Here is a 16,969-nt window from a genome sequence, read left to right as displayed (position 1 = left end):
CCCAAAAGGCAATTGTAAACAGGAAGGAAGGTACAATGCGTTTCATGGTTATCTCTGCAATATTCTTCACACAGCTGTTTGACTCCTCCTCATTATCCTATAATTCTATAGTCATATTTCTTCTTCATGTATAGTTATGTTTTGTTTTTTGTCTTACCTCTCTCAGTTTCAGACTCAGAAGTTATAGTCCTTCATTGTTGCATCCATTTGCATCACTTATTCCCATGGGAGAAAAATAAAATTGACATTTTTTTCTGAATAATGATAAGCCTCACTCATGAACTCATGAGCAATTTTGAATGAAAAATAGGGGTCAGACAAGGATACCTGAAACTGCTGAAAGTTCTTGTTCCAGAAACTCTAGGTAAGAGTTAGGGTTAGTGAAAATAATGAACGGAAAAGAAAAGCACACATATCTATCATCATGCATAAAATTCAAGTTCAAATGTGTCAAAGACATAAACATAAAACCAGCCATACTGAGCCTCATAGAAGGGAAAGTGGGAAGTACAGGTGAATGAATTTGCACAGGAGACCACTTCCTAAATATAACCACAGCAGCATAGACACTGAGAAAAATAATTAATCAATGATTAATCAATGGGACTTCCTGAATCTGAAAACCTTCTGTAAAGAAAAGGACATGGTCAACAAGACAAAACAGCGCCTAGAGAATAGGAAATATCTTCACTAGCCCCACATCAGACAGAAGTCTAATCTCCAAAATATACAAAGAACTCGAGAAATTGGTTATCAAAAGAACAAATAATCCAATAAAAATTGGAGTACAGCTCTAAACAGAAAACTCTCAACAGAGGAATCTAAACAGGCTGAAAGACACATAAGGAAATATTCAACATCCTTAGTCATCAGAGAAATGCAAATCAAAACAGCTCTGTGATTCCATCCTACACCCATAGGCATGGCCAAGATTAAAAACACTGGTAGCAACTTATGCTGCATTGTTGAACACACCATTGTTGGTGAAAATGCAAGCTGGTATCGCCCCTTTGGATGTCAATATGGTGATTTCACAGAAAACTAGGAAACAACCTTCCACAGGACCCAGTTATACCACTTTCGGCTATATATTCAAAATATGTTCAATTGTGTCACAAGGGCATGTGCTCAACTATTTTTATAGCAGCATTGCTTGTTATAGCCTAGACCAGGAAACAACTAAATGCTCTTCAACTAAAGAATGGATAAGGAAAATATGGTACATTTACACAATGGAGTACTACACAACAGAAAAAACAATGATATCTTGAATTTTGCAAGAAAATGGATTGAGCTAAGAAATATTTTGAGTGAGGTAACCCAGACCCAGAAAGAAAATTATCACATATATTCACTCATAAGAGTTTTTTATTCATAAAGCAAAAAAAAAAAAAACAGCCCACAAATCACAATCCCAGAGAACCTAGATAACAATGAGGACCCTAAGAGAGACATACATAGATCTAAAGTAAATTAGAAGTAGAAAAAGACAAGACCTTCTGAGTAAATAGGTAGCATGGGGACCGTGGGAGAGTGCTGAAGGGGAGTGGAGAGGCAGGAGTGGAGTAGAAAAAAATTTAGAGCTCAATTAAAATCAATTTAAAAAAAGAAGTGCTTAGCATTTTAAGAAGCCCGACTGGTCAAAAAAGGATTACAGGTACGCAATAAGGACAGATTCAGACATAAAATACCTCTAAATGAACACAGTGTGTTTAAAAATGTATAGAGACATGGGAGAGAAAAGAAAAAGAGTATAGACAGTTATAAAAAGAATAAATGTTTTTTTTAGAAAAATAAAATGAAGTCTTTAAAGAGGCAGAGTAAACTTGTAGGAAAAATAATAGGAATGAAGAAAAATAAGCCATGAAAAGTTGGAATATATACAAATAATCTAGATTATATATATCACTGTGTTTTCTTTAAAATTTTTGACTGTAAGAGAGCTAAGTATGAAGAGACATGTAATTGTATGGGCTGCTAAGCTAAAGCAACATATATGGTTTAAGGGTTTATTGAATTGAAATTTGCGTCTAAGGCTTTGTTGCATTGAAAAAGAGTTTCTGCTTTTGTTTCCACAAAAGATGAGAATGTGTGAAATCCCTCCAGACTAATACAGTTTGATGGAACATGACCATCCAAAAGGTCTCTGTGAATGCCCCCCAAAATCACTTTGCCCCCCAAAAATAGGAAGCAGTTTGTAGAAATCTATGCCCAAATTTCCCAAATATAGTTTATAAATGTTTTTTTTTACATTTAAAGAAGGATATTCTATAGAGATTTGCATTGGTATGAATCTTGATCTAATGATACAAATTTAAGGCCAATTTTGCTTTGTATATATTTCTGCTCTTAATTAAGGTATTGTTTTGTACAGCTCATTTTAAAATGTAATGTATAACTAAGAAATATAAGTTAATAGTCATTTATAATAGTCAAGTTTGTAGTCATGTTAGTTAAGCTTTCTAGATATATAGAGATATATTTAGTTAGATAGGTATTCTTCAAATATTTTAGAGACCTTCAGAATATGGCATTTTAAATGTTTAAGAACTTAGGACTTTTCATGATAATGAGAAACATCTGTTCTTGGTAGCACCAATATACTTCAAGAGGATGATGGGCATTGAAGAGACTCATTATGGAGTTGGCTGGTCATTTGATCAAAAAAACTTCTCTAGCCTGTACTGCTTGAAGGTATGCTCTATAAACTGGAAATGCAGAACCCACAGAAAAATGTCTACTGAACTTGTCTATAGGTGAGATGTTACTTTGGAGTTCCTGCTTTATGAAAGAATCTGCCAGATATTCTGCAAGACACAGAAGAAAGTGACTGCCAAGCTGCCTTTATAGCTATAGCAATATTTGAAATGTCATGCTTTGTGGAAAAGTCTGATGGATATTATGTACCTGTAGGCTGAAGATGGATGTTCCAATGATACAGAAGAACTTTCAGTGATTGTCCAGTCAGTGAGATGTCTCTGTCAATTCTAGAGTTTTGGAAGTTGCTTAAAAAGCACTTCTGTTTACTTAGGTAATATATCCTTCTGGAGTCTTTGATTGAGCTGAAGAATAGATATAGTTTTCCTTAGTTATGATAAAAGATAAAGTAGATTCAGATATTATAATTGTAAATCTTGCTTGATACCTGTTTTGTTATATTTTTACTATATATTATGTATTTAATATGCATACTATATATATAAATTATATTTTTGTTATAATTTTACTATGTTAAAGGTAAAACATTAAGTTTATTTAAACAGAAAATGGGAAATTGTATGGGAAGTCCTTCTGTATATGTGCTGCTTTTATTGTTTGATGAGTAAAGTATTTGCCTTGGCCTCTAAGTGCACACATAAAGAAAATGGAGACAGCTCACATAAGTGACTTAAAAGCACACCTGAAAGCTTTAGAATAAAAAGGAGATTCAGCTAGAAGGAATGGAAGACTGGAAATAATCAAATTGATGGCTGAAATCAGCATATTAAAAACAAAGAAAACAATACAAAGAATCAATGAAACAAAGTGCTGGTTCTTTGAGAAAATCAATAAGATAGACAATCCCTTTCCCAGACTAATCAAAGGGCAGAGAGAGATCCAAATTAACAAATTCAGAAATGAAAAAAAAATTGACATGACAGTAGACACTGAGAAAATTTAGAGAATCATTAGGCCTTACTAAAAAAACATATACACCAGAAAATTAGAAAACATAAAAGAAATGAACAATTTTCTAGATAGATACCAAATACCAAAATTAAATCAAGACCAGGTGAGCAATTTAAATAGACATATCAGCTGTAAGGTAATAGAAGCTGTCATCAATAGCCCCCCACCAATAAAAGCCACAGGCCAGATGCTTTTAGTGCAGAATTATACCAGAATTTCAAAAGAAAATACCTATGCTTTTCTAACTGTTCCACATAATAGAAGCATAACAAATAGTGCCAAACTCTTTTTATGAGGCTACAGTTACCCTGATACCAAAACCACACAAAGACTCAAACAAGAAAAAGAATAACAGACCGATCTCACTCGTGAAAATAGATGCAAAAATAAAATATCTGGCAAATCCAATCCAAGAAGACATCAGAAAAGTGATCCACCATGAAAAAGTTGGCTTCATTCAAAAGATGAGAAACTGGTTCAAAATATAAATATCTATAAATGCAATCTATCATATAAAAAAACTGAAAGAAAAAAACTCATATGATCAAAGCAGTTGCCCATTGAAAACCTGAAGAAGTGTCAATGGTGTGGTGTGCACATTTTAATTTTCCAAAATCTGTAAAGTAGAACACATTCATCTGCCAAATTTCACTCCTTTGAGAACCCTTTGAATTACTCCCTATAGGTAACAGTGTTTGGTTATTAAAGGAGCAAGTAGAACATCTCTTTATAATGTACTTACTTTGCTGCCATGTAATAGATAACTCTTTCTTTAAATTTTTGATATTGACATGATGTTTCTTATGAAATTCTGAGGCCTTCAACACACTTTTAATCAAAAATTAATCAATTTCTGCATTACCTTGAGCTAGAGGAATTGGCAAACCATTGGATGTGTGTTATGCATATGGGACAGAGAATATTCCTGATTATACCTTGAACCTGTATGAATAAGGAAGTCAATTCTGTATCATATGGTATAAATTCAGCAGTTTCAATATGAAAGACAACTCTTTCTGCATATTGAGAATCAATAACTATATTAAGAGGGTCTTTAAAATCCCTTAGTACCATGAGAATAGCATATAATTCTGCCTTTTGGACAAAATTATAAGGACTTTGTTACACCTTACTTAAATCTTCTGATTTTTAACCTGATTTTCCTTATTTATTTTCATCAATATAGAATGTATGGTCTCCAGCTATTGGTGTGTTCCATACAATTCAGGGGAAGGATCCAAGTAGTTCTCTTTTTATAAGGCTAATTATACCATTTTTGGGATAGTTGATATTAATCTCTGCTAAAAAATTAGCACAAGTTCTTTGCCAAAGTTCATGTTTTCCCATAACTTTTTAGTTTCATCAGTAATAAAAGGCACTATAATCTTTGCTGTGTCTATACCTGCCAGTAGACAAAGTCTCAATTTTCCTTTTATAATTAATTCAGAGACTTTTTCCACACAAGTTTTTAATTTTTCACTTGGTTTATGTGGTAAAAAGATCCATTCTGAAGAGAATATCTTCGCTTTGCATTAAAATTCCTGTAAGGGAAATTATGGAAAGTAATATGAATAGAATGCAATAAAGATTTCGATTCACCCTATCTACATGTGCCTCCTGCAATTTTTCTTCAATGACAATCAATTTCTTTTCTGCTTCAGCTATTAATACTCTGGGAATATTTGAGTGTTTGTCAGCATCTAAGGTTTTTGTTTAAATTAACTATTAGAACAAGTGATATCCCAACAACTGGTCATAGAATGGAAGTATCACCTAACAATCTTTGAAAGCCATTAAGTGTCCACAATTAGTCTCTCCTAATTTGTCTCATTTGTGTACTTATTTTCTGTAAACCTATTTTATAACCTAGGTTATTGCAGAATCTACTCTCTGTATTTTTTTCTGGAGCAATTTCTAATCCCCATTATGCAAAAGTTTCTTTACATCTTCAAATATTCTTTCTAAAATATCTATATTTGAATCAGATAGCAAAATGTCATCCATATAATGGTAAAATAAAGATTTAGGAAATTTTGATGTTTATTTCCAATGGCTGACTTAATAAATATTGGCATAGGGTGGAGCTATTGAGCATTTCCTGTGGACTGACAATCCACTGGTATTTTTTATTAGCCTCATAATTATTATAAAGTAGGCATTGTGAAGGAAAATTTTTCTCTGTTTTTTCTTAAAAAGTTATAGTGGAGAAATAGTCTTTTTAAGTCAATAACTATAAGAGGCTATCATTTTGGCAGTAGAGAAGGCAGAGCACTTTCAGATTATAGAGGGCACATAGGTGGAATTACCTTGTTGACACTCTTAGATCTGTCACCCTTCTCCTTTAACCTGATTTATTTTTAACAACAAATACAGAATTTCAAGGGATGGTTGATTCTTCTATGGTGAAGAATCTATTTGATTCTGTACCAGCTGTTCTAAAGCCTACAGTTTGTTTTCTTTTTTTTTTCTTTTTTTTCTCATTTGTTACTTTAATTTCTTTAGTTCATTCTCGATAATTTAATGTCAGGTAGAGCATTCCTGTAACATGTCACATGTATTATGCTGTATCGGTTACAGAGCATGGGAGCAAATCAGTCCCAAATCAGAATGGCAGCACCAGCTCCCTCTCTCTCCTAAAGACTCCTGCCCCGACTGACCTGAGTTTTAGGAGTGAGCTTCCTCTCCACAGTTGAAGGCCACTGTTTAATCCATATTGGTTTTTCAGTTAACCATTTTAAAAGTAGGGGTGTTGGTACCTCTATAGACTTGTTAGTTGCTTTGTATTCTTGAACAGTCTGAATGGCTGGTGACCTTTGTGTATAGTACCTTATAATATCCTTCCCAAAAATATGAGTTTCTAAGACTGTAGGAATGTTAATTTCAGTATTCATTGCTGTAGCAAGTCACAAACCCATAAATTCACTGCAGTATTAGCCACATACTGTGCTATTGTACAGTATTATTACATACTGTATTTTTATACAGAATAATACATACTGTGTTATTATACAGTATAATACATACTGTATAATTATACAGTATTAGCCTTCCTCTCTGTCCTTTTGGCCATATACATTCAACCCATCTCATGCTGTATTTCACTGAGATAGGGTTCCAATTCCTAAGAACAGAACATCTGTTGTTGGGCTTTCTGTTCTGCCATGGCCCCACAATCGTTAAGTTCCAAAGAAATCACACAGAGGTCTAAATTAGTTATAAACTGACTGGCCCATTATCTCAGGCTTCTTATTAACCCTTATAACTTGTATTAGGCCATTATTCTTGTCTATGCTTGCCATGTGGCTAAGTGCGTTGTTCAGCAAGACAGTCACATCTTGTTTCATCTGTGGCGGGGTCATAACTGCAGAAAGAGCTTCCTTCTACCCAGAATACTCCTGCTCTCATTGACCTGCCTCTAATTCCTGTCTGGTTGACCCACCTATACTTTTTGCCTGGACACTGGCCAATCAGCATTTATTTAAAATATAATTGACAGAATACAGGCCATTGTCCCACACCAAACATTTGCCTCTTGAAGAGGACAATTTGGATGCCAAGATTCTGGAGTAGTAATACTCACATCTGCACTCATGTCTATCAAACCCACAATTACAATGCCATTTCTATGTACTCTTAACTTTGGTTTTGATCACTTACAGAAATCTGCCAGAATTCCTGTTTCCTATTGGAATTTTTGTTTCATTCTCCATGTTTATTCCATCATACATAACAGTATGTTTTTTTAAAGGCTATAGATTTTTTAATTTTCCTGGTGAGACATGTCCTCTACAGTGACTGGGAATGACTAGACCACTTTTGACTTGGGGGCCTGTAAGACCCCCCCAAGAAGTTTCCCAATGATAAAAGATTATCTTTTTCTATATTTTGTTGATCTTCATTCATTGGTCATATTTTGCCCTTTGCCACACCTTCTGCATAATCCAGAAGGTTAATAACTTTTATTTTTGCTGTTCTCAGAAGAGACATTATTTCTAGGAATTCCTTGTCTACAATCCCTTCTCAGATGTCCTATTCTACCACAATTAAAACATTTGGCATTTTAATGTCTCCTCTTACCTTTGTAAATTGCTTCTCTTACTCAAGATTCAGTATTATTTTCAAATGTCTCAATGTTCATTGTATGTAGGATCCATTTATCCATTGGTTTTGATCTAACCTTTAAAAGCCCAAGTATCTTTTTGCATTCTATTTTGGCATTTTCAAAAGCCAGAGATTAGATAAGTATTTATCTATCATCTGGGTCTGTACCCCTATTTGTACAGCCTTAGTTAATCTTTGTAAAAAGTCACTAAAGTGTTCTCTCTGGCCATGTTTAACATTGGTACATGATTCAATACATTTTTGTGGTTCTTGGATGCTGTCCAAAGCATTTGAGGCTGCTATTTGGCATAGGGACAAGATTTGTTCATCGTAAAGAGCTTTAGCATGTGGGTCAGCATAAGTGCCCTCACCAAGAATTTGCTCTTGGGAAATCTCAAGTACTTTTTCCTTTTAGTAGTTGTTCAAATAATTTTTCCTCATCTCTCAAATTACATTTCCACATCAGTTGGGGTCCCTCATCCAGGACTGCTGAAACTAACTGAATGAAAGCAGCCATGTATGGTGGCCTTAATTCTAGAAGCCCATGTCTTTGCCATCCCCCTAACAAATGCAAAATGCAAGCCAGAAGTTATTACTGCTCTCTTAATTTCTTTTAGATCAGTCATTCCTATATGTATCCATCTACATTCTTTGGATCCTTTTGGGCATTTAGGACTTTATGCTTTGTCAGAGTAGATTACAGAGTAAGAAACTAAAATCCTGGATAAGTCATCTCTCACAGGTATTGTCAATGTTAAATCTTGCTCTCATAGCTTCTTTCCCTGTTTACCAGCTCCAAAATTTTTCTCAATTGTTTCAAATCTTTTTACCACTGTCTTTTGTAAAACCTGAATCTCCTGTCATGTATATATTTCTACTGATTTCATTGAGGCTTCTTGCCCCTGGTTCACATTCTGAAAATGTGATTTCAAGGTCTTAAGTTTTCCTCTCAATATATATATAACACCTCATCCTTGGATATTATTTGGATAGTATACCGATTGTCTTTCTGGCGAGATACTCTGTTAATCTATTATAACTTTTTAACAGATTTTAATTGTCACATTCAACAGTACGAAGTTTTTGAGATAATTTCTCGGTACCCTTTGATATAGATTAAATTTTGTCTGTCAAATTAATGCTATCCTTTTCAATAGTATTAATTTTTTTCAGATAACTATTGATTTTTGATGGTATTAATCCTGTCAGCTTGCTGTTCATTATTAGTCTGTAAAGATTGTATCATTTCTAAGAGTGCCTCATTCTTGGCTCTGCTATCAAACCATTTTCTTAAGGATATAATTATAGAAAAAAATTGAGTCCCAATATCCAATAAATGGATGTATCAAAATAACCATACATGCCTTGCAGAATACAATCTATAGTATGAGCAAAGCAGTTACTAAAATTTCCCATGGCAATATTGTCTGGCATTATATAACTTTCAAATTTATTGACTTATTTATTAATAAAATATTTAACTGTGTTATGATGTCAGGTAAATTGTTTTAGGTGTAATAATCTTTATTTTCCAACAGGTGTCTTGGTTGCAGAGTTGCGACCAGTGTTGATGCAATCTGTTGCAATGAGAACAGACCTGTACCACTTTGGTTATCCACCTTGGTGCTGCTTAAGTACTGACAAATATGCTTTGCCTGACAAATTGAAAGGAATTAAATCAATCCTGTACACGGAGCAAAGAGCCCAGAACTTGGTTGCAGAAAGCACAAACCAGCACCAGGAAATGTGGAAATGGGGGAGGGAAAGTGTAGAAGCTTGGGAAATTTCCAAGTCACTGCATTCACTTAGCTGTGCCATGACAGAGGTTTTATAATAAAAGTTGCTTAGTATGTGAAGCAAACAAAGGGGGCTGGGGTGGGGTGGGGTTGGGGAAGAGACTTTCTGGGCTGTCGACTATTTGGGCCTTTTAGACCGGTTTACCAGGTAGGTGTGAAGTTCAGATCCTTATGGGGAGCCAGATGAAGATAGACACTAAAAACAAATCCCACAGTAGCACAGAACTGAGTACAATAAAGAGTTATTTATTTAGGGGCAGACTCACAAATCACAATGTTCTGCACGAATGTGGAACAAAGACCAAATCCAGCAGCCAGAAGAGAGAGAGAACATGTGCTTTACATCAGCATTTATATGATAAGATGACACTCACAAGTGGGCAGATAATTTAGAGGCTCCTGGCTATAGGATTTCCTAAAGCAATTTATAATTAATTTTGAATGAAAAATTGGGTATAGTCCAGGAGACCACCAATTATTTAATGTTCTTGCTTTCCTTGAAAATTAGGTTTTGTATTATTTGAAGGAAGAATGTGCCTGCTAAGGTATTATCCGATTAGATGTTAAAAAAAAGCATCACACACAGGGACAGACGTCAATATGTTCTTCTGATGTTCCTTCTCTCCAGGTGACTCTAGGTGTTTGTCAATTTGTCTGCTAAAACCAACTCTAAGAGTATAACAAAGTAAGTGCATTGATTTTTCAACTTACTTTTAGAAGTAAGTTAGTTTTAGATCATCAAGAAGCTACAAATTTACTTACATAATCTCCCAATAATAAAATTATGATATAAAAAAGTTATTTAAAAATAGGGGTAGAAAAGTAATTCATTTGCATAAGTACTTGCTATACAAGCATCAGGATTCAAGTTATATCTCAAAAATCTACTTTAAAAACTAGGGATGATGACTGGGAAATGCAAGCACAGCACTGGAGGTAGAGACAGGCAGATTGCTAGGGCAAACTAGCCACCCAGACTAGATACCTGCCTAATTCCAGGTTGGTGAAAGACCTTGCATCCAAAACTATGGATAGCCTGAGGATCAACACCAGAACTGGTCCTTTGCCCTTCAATACTTGTGCATATACATGCACATGCAACTTCTTTACATGTGTACATATACACAGACAAATGAATAAGGTTTCTTCATACATTGGTAATTGTCGAAAACCCCACCTACTTGGGTAGATGAGGCATGGGTCTTCAAATATATAAAGTGCTGAGTTGGATATGATATAATAGCAAATTTTTGTAAAACAGAAATTAGTTTATTATTTTAAATTCTCTTACTGCTTTTCAATAAGATGTGTCAGACTATCTTCTGACATTTAAGACCAGCACATTATACTGTGTGCTGGAACCAACAATTCTATCTAGTAGTTTATAATAATGTGGAATATAAAATTCTATTCATATTTCATTTGTCAAAATATTGATTTTAATTCAGGTGGTATCTCTAAATAAATCATTACCACTAATAGAGATTGCTTTTGATACAGGAAAATGTTTAACCATCTGGGATATGGTATTTGCTTCCTTTTCAAGGGTTTTCTCCCTGAGAGTTGGAAATCCTTGGAGACTATGCGATCATGTTATTTGGTGTTGGCATAAATAATTCTAAAGTACATCTTCAGAGTATAGGAGACAGAACTGCTCAGGTGAATGCAAGAGGTGAGAGTGTTGCCTACACTAGAACTCAAGAATATCTTAGGACTGCTAACTTGTCATTACATCGACATCAAAAGTGGTTCTGAGACAAAGTACAGGGCCCTGGTGCCTCAGCAGTGAGTACTGCACAATGGTGAGCAATCAGTATTAGAGAGCTTGTGAGTGGTAAGGAAAATTTGTGCTGAGACTGTTAGAGAAATTAGGAGTGATTCATGAGTCTAGAGGAACTACTGTCAAAATCTGTACTATACTACTTATTAGACTCATTTATCCAGTTAATAATGGAGTAATATTTATTATTCAGTAGGAAGGTTAATTCAGTTCTATTTTAATGAAGATTTAATACGAAGTAAATATTTCCCCCAAAATTGGGTGTACAAATTGGAACAGTTTGTCTACATCACTGCCTGAACACATTTTATGCCCAAGAATAAGTTTCTAATTTCTTTATTCAATTAATATTAGCAAAATAAAATATCTTAGATGTCACACACTAAATGAAACTCTCTCCTTTTACTTCCCTTAGCATAAAATAAAGTCCCAAGAAATCACAATATTACTTAAGAAAATGTATATTCTGAATGATTTTTGTTCTGTCATTGTTCTTCTTCAGGAGGACAATATCATTGTCTTCACCACACAGATGTCATGCATCTGTGTATAACAGTGTTTCAAATTCTTGAACACATAGGTGTGACATTAAAATTACAGCATAATGGGATGAGTAGAAGTGGGCTGTGGTTTTTAATAGGAACAACCAAGTTTTCCACAGAAGGATGAAGAATAAACTCAGCACCTCAGCACGTGATGAATGTCTCCTCAAGTTCAAATTGCATGGCTTTGATCTAGGATGTGTATTGCTTTTCTTTTATGAATTTTTATCACACTTTAAGCACAGCTTATTTATAAATAATGTTTCAGAAGTTTATTTCTTTATGCAGCATACAGGGATGCATGGACTTCTTTGACCTAGTAAGGATTATGTTTTTGTGTTTTCATATGAATTGAATCAAATCATTTATCTTGCACATGAAGAAATGTTTTCAACCCTATAATTTATATATTCCTAGTCAAGTCTTAAAAATTTTAAGAAGTTTGTTGGGCTATGTATGAATTTCCCAGGTTATAGTTGTCTTTGTGGTAACTTTGAAGGCATGCTGAACACAAGAAGCCCACATTACCCAGGGCAATATGTGATATCTGGCTCAAGTTTAAAAGGAAAAAGTTTCATAGTGTTAGACTCCATAAAACCCTCTGAATCTGTGATTCCTGTTATGATGATGGAAATTCAAGCAATTACGTTCAATTACAAAATTAGACCTTTTCTGATACATTACAGAATGCAATACCCCATTAAATTATCTTTGATTTGGTAACTAATTTGAAACATTTAAGGTTAAGTGTAACATATTTTGGATTTTCAATTCATCCTGATTATCATTGGGGACCATAGAGGCTTTGTACACAAAAGAAATTTTTAGAAAACCCTGACAAATCTATAAACATTTGAATAATTATAATAAATCATTTTATATAAGAAGAAAATAAAAATAATTAGCATCATATTCATTCACTTGATAGAGGTGATGTCTTTCCAAATTTATGGTTGTGAATTAGCTCAAATTTTTGCTTATTGTACAACATTTCTGTGAGCATTGGTGCATTTCTGTATTTAGCCTAAGCTCACCAGGCTGCAGTATTAATCAATTAAATTACAAATTTACTGCTTTTTCCTGTCAGCTTTATTTTATCTGCAAAATTTATCACATATTTGAAGTCCATTCTAATAAATATATGCTAGTACTCCAGAATTAGGTTGTGAGTTCTTTAAATTGAGTGGATGCCACTTTTCTTTTTACTGCTGAAAGGACCCGAGGTCATAGTCATTTCCTTTGTATTTAGAAATATTTAGATGGAGATGGAGAATGAGAGAGTGCTGGGGCAATGCAAAAAATGTGTGGGGAAGAACAATGCTAGGAACTGTCTTTGAAGCAAGGCATTAGACTGATTTTACTTATTTTAATACCTCCCAAATGCACAATTTTTTTTCATGATTGTACAGTTTTATTCTGATACTTAATGCAGTAGACATCTCTACACGCTTTTTGAAGTGATTTATAATCATCAAGTTTAGCATGGAGTAAAAAGATCTATAATTAAATAAATTTTAGAGTAGTATTTATAATTTTGAATATTTTAATGGTATTATAAGCTACTAGTATATCTACAATATAACATAACGTTCAAATACAAAAATGAGAAATGACCTAATGGCACTGACTTAACTGATCTAATCGATTAATTTTCAGCTGAGCCTAGAATACTGAAAGTTGACATAATACTAATATTCAATAATTCCTGAAATAGAATAGGAACAAATTATGTACAGCTGTGTATGTTACCTTGAGAAAAGTTTAAAATAAAATTGGAGCTGTAATGTGGAGACTCAGCTTTCTCTTGGGACTAAGTCTAAGACTATATAAAAAAGGGCAACAAGATTTTTTCTCTTTATATATATGTTCAAATTTTGCATTGGTAAATTTTATTATTATTGGAATTATTTTGGTTAACTTTAATGAATAGCAACATTGGAAACAATTCATTCATATTTCATATTTATAACAGTTTTACATCTGATTGAAAGGCTACTACATACATTATTCTTTTAGAAATTAGGGCACTTACTGGACAGACAATTGGCTCAGAGGATAAACGCACTTGCACGCAATGCTGATAACTTGCAATCAATCCTCACAATCTACATGGTTGAAGGTGAGAAGAAAATTTCCAAAGTTATTCTGTGGCCTTTACATATGTAAGCTTAATTATTCATTAATAGAATCAGTCAACATATAGAATGTAAAATCTGACAAAATATTCATAGTTTACTCATATAATATTAAGGTTTACATGAGGTGACAGCCCCCTAATCTTTTCAAGATTCATAAGGACCACTACAGCAAGCAAATACTGACTAAAGATATCTGAGTTTGAAAGAAATAAGTGAGCTCACATATATCTTCTCATCATTTATTCTTCTTATGTTCTCCCCAATGGTCTTTTGAAGTTCTCACAATGTCTCTCTATCCCACAAGTTTTCAGTTTATATACTCACACAGGCACAGTTAACAATTCTTTGGTAAATAATAATAATATCAAACACGTATTTCTTAGGGCATACAAAACAAATAAGAGTGACAAAGCAGGCTCATGGGGTGTAAGTCTGTGATATGCCCAGGCATATCTGACAAGTGGGAAAATAGAGGGATGGTTATGATTTCTAAGAGGAGAGGGAATTTGTGTAAACTACATTTGTGCAGTTAGTTAAGTCAGACATTTGTAATTGTTAAATGTAGAAAAAGGGAAGAAAAAAAACAGCGGTAACATTGAACTCTCTGAGGAATTCTGCTTCTTTCTTCTACTTCTGTGTTGTGGTAACCATGGAAATCAGCATAAGCTGCAGAAAAAAAGCAATGACACTTGACCCTGGGTCAAGCATGGTACTGTACTCCCTGGCTCCTAGTTGGGAAACAGTTCCTTTCCTTAGGGCAGGCTTAGTGATCTAATCTTTCTAGGCATAAAGGCACAAACAGTTAATATCCTAGATGTAGATCATTGGCAAACAAAACTGAGCCAGAGTTAAATACAAAATATTAATACTTTTTACAGTAGAGTAAAAGATCGTAGGGTTACACATCATGAATCAGCTGTTAGAGAATTCTGGACAATCTGGTCCTGTTTATCATTAAAGGAAGACACACTCTTTCTTCCACTCAGTGATTGTCTTTTCAAGTTCTTATGTGTTCTACTTGCAAGGTTCCTCTCCTAGTTTGATGTCCTGCCATAAAGGATATCCGTGGGGGACTAGTCTTATTTAGATTTGAGTATGGAAAGAAGGGTTTGACTGAGTTAAGGGTATTACATCTTAGTCTCACAGTGTGGGATCTGATCATTCAGGTGCCAGTACAGGAAGAAGTTATGCTCAATGAATGATTTATACATGGTTGGGATATTTGTGGAAGATACCACTTGGAAAAAGAGGGACACTATGACTTCACAAGGTTTTATAAAAATAACAGTGACTTTTAAAAAGGAAGTTTCCCAAAGCCTTGTAAGCTAGATGTTAGCCTAGAGTTAATTCCAGTTGTGCTCTCATTGTCTAATGCTTGTAGTCCACAGTAATATAAGGTTTGAGAAGGCAATTCACTGCTTAGAATAAATCACAGACAGTCACACACATATACACATGAAATCATTCCAAAATGCAAAGAATTTTATCATTTTTTTATATTTCCAATGTGTCGATATTTCACAGATACTTAGGAATGATACAAAACTACTATGAAGAGTTATATCCAATACTGAAATTTATCTGCCGTAAATAGGAGTTTGGCTATTGATGTCTTTTAATGAAGTTTTTACTTTACCACATATGAAACAATATCTAATAATAAAAGGTACCATTACTAAGACATGACAAATACATGAAAGACACTATAAGGCTTGCTAGTATGGTTAGCATGTGGAGGATATGGGCACCAGTACACATAGTTCTTATTACAAAGTCACAAGTTTGTAATAGTCTATTTGATTATTTCTGTGCATACTTCCTTTTTCCAGGAGTACAAAATCTCTGTTTGCTTAGATGGAAAAGAGGATGCCAACTGACTGAAGATACCTGACAATATTTGAATTATGTTTCAAAATTCACTGAGTGATAGGAGAATCGATACTGAAATTTTTCTTCTAGATAAAATTTTCTTCTTATATTGAGTTTCCAGAAGAGAATGGAAGAAGTAAATCAAACCACAGTGACTAAATTCATCCTTGATGGGTTAACAGATAATCCAGAACTCCAATTGCTCCTCTTCCTTATCTTTTTAGGAGTCTATTTGGTTACAGTTGTGGGAAACCTAGGCATGATTATCTTGATTATGTTTAGTTCGCAGCTTCACACACCCATGTATTATTTACTCAGCAGTCTGTCCTTTATTGACTTTTGTCAGTCGTCTGTAATTATTCCCAAAATGCTGCTGAACTTTGTGACAGAGAAGAATGTAATTCCTTATCCAGAATGCATGGCTCAGTTCTACTTCTTTGGTGCTTTTGCTGTTGCAGAATGTCACATGTTGGCTGTAATGGCATATGACCGCTATGTGGCTATCTCTAACCCTTTGCTCTACAATGTAACCATGTCCTATCAAGTCTGTTTGTGGATGATAGCTGGGGTATATGGTATGGGATTCCTTAGTGCCTCAACTTCGGCTTTCTTCATGATAAGACTGGTTTTCTGTAAGTCTAATATAGTAAGGCATTACTTCTGTGATTTTTTTCCACTACTGGAGCTCTCTTGTTCTAGTACTTTTATCATTGTAGTACTAGTATTGTCCCTTAGTTCATTTAACATTCTTATACCTGCTATAACCATTCTTAGTTCTTACATCTTCATCATTGTCAGCATCCTCCACATTCATTCCACTGGGGGAAGACTCAAGGCCTTTAGCACCTGCAGCTCCCATATCTTAGCTGTTGTTCTCTTCTATGGTTCTACAGCTTTCATGTATCTTCAGCCATCATCGGTCAGTTCTTTTGGGCAAAGTAAATTGTCATCCGTGTTTTATACCATTGTTGTTCCTATGTTGAATCCCATGATCTACAGCCTTAGAAATAAAGATGTCAAAATTTCCCTAAGAACATTAATTCAAAAGGTCACTTTCCATTCAACCAAGAATGA

The 16,969-nt window shown here is 34.3% G+C and overlaps 1 pseudogene; it reads left to right on the top strand.

The window, feature by feature from the left end:
* Window positions 1–16,022: 16,022 nt before the first annotated feature.
* LOC146894682 (olfactory receptor 8G50-like) lies at window positions 16,023–16,969 on the top strand (annotated as a pseudogene).

This window comes from Myodes glareolus, chromosome 4 (genome assembly GCF_982192425.1).
Source record: "Myodes glareolus chromosome 4, mMyoGla1.1, whole genome shotgun sequence".
NCBI lineage: Eukaryota > Metazoa > Chordata > Mammalia > Rodentia > Cricetidae > Myodes > Myodes glareolus.
The sequence above is the reverse complement of the archived record's forward strand: the minus strand, read 5'-3'. Positions and strand labels throughout refer to the sequence as shown.